This window comes from Seriola lalandi, unplaced genomic scaffold (genome assembly GCF_002814215.2).
Source record: "Seriola lalandi dorsalis isolate HSWRI2012SDOR001 ecotype SW California unplaced genomic scaffold, Sedor1 jcf7180002050579, whole genome shotgun sequence".
Lineage (NCBI taxonomy): Eukaryota > Metazoa > Chordata > Actinopteri > Carangiformes > Carangidae > Seriola > Seriola lalandi.
The window spans coordinates 1,495-2,257 of NW_019521132.1; the positions used below are offsets into that span (position 1 = coordinate 1,495).

The 763-nt window shown below is 41.0% G+C and overlaps 1 long non-coding RNA gene across 1 annotated transcript; it reads right to left on the minus strand.

The window, feature by feature from the left end:
- Window positions 1-30: 30 nt before the first annotated feature.
- On the minus strand, window positions 31-748 carry LOC111649375 (uncharacterized). Its single transcript, XR_015436722.1, has 2 exons — window positions 439-748; window positions 31-138 (listed from the first exon to the last, which is right to left on the minus strand). It is a non-coding gene; the product is annotated as an uncharacterized LOC111649375 (long non-coding RNA).
- Between the last annotated feature and the right edge of the window lie 15 nt (window positions 749-763).

A 763-nucleotide genomic window follows, 5' to 3' on the forward strand; every position in this document is an offset into this window, starting at 1 on the left:
GCTCGTCCCGTCTCACCTTTTGGAGAACTGCTTCTCAGACGTGACGTTGATCTTGTTCTTCATGCGGCCGACCTGGACGATGTTACCCAGATTCCCCGTCTTTCCGTTGACCTTTATCCTCTCTTTGAGGAAGGTTTCCTATTGAACACAGCATAGTGATGCACTAGGGAAGGGAACCCTAGTAAATTTGGAGCTAGGGAAGGGAGCCCTAGTCCGGACACAGGGTTAGCTGCTCGCAAAGATCACTTTTATTTAATGTTTAATAATTTTTCTTTTGGGACAGAAAAGGTTGTTAAATAATAATTATGATCAGTTTCAAGAGAAATGTTCCACTGGGTTTATACAAGTTTTCTCATTCTTAAATTCCTGACTGTGAGGCCTGAAAATGACCAAAGTCTCTGTCACTTAAAGGGTTCAATAACTTCAGTGACGACTTACAAAGTTTGCAGAGTCCAGGATCCCGTCCTCCACAGGGTGGGTCAGGTCCAAGGTGAACTTCCATGCAGCTCCCTTTTTGGACTTCTTGCCAACAGTTGGCCTCTTCTGTTTGAGCTGTCACGTAAAACACCAGCGTCAGGATCAGAAACCAACTTTAGAGCATTTTTCTACTGGTAACCAAGAGTGATGAAACATTTCTACTTTTATATATATATATATATACTGCATGTTCAAAATAACATACACTATCTTTCCTATTCTCATTTGTCCCGCTATTAGCATCTTTATTTACTCATTTAGTATTTTATAAGTCCTTCCATTCAGT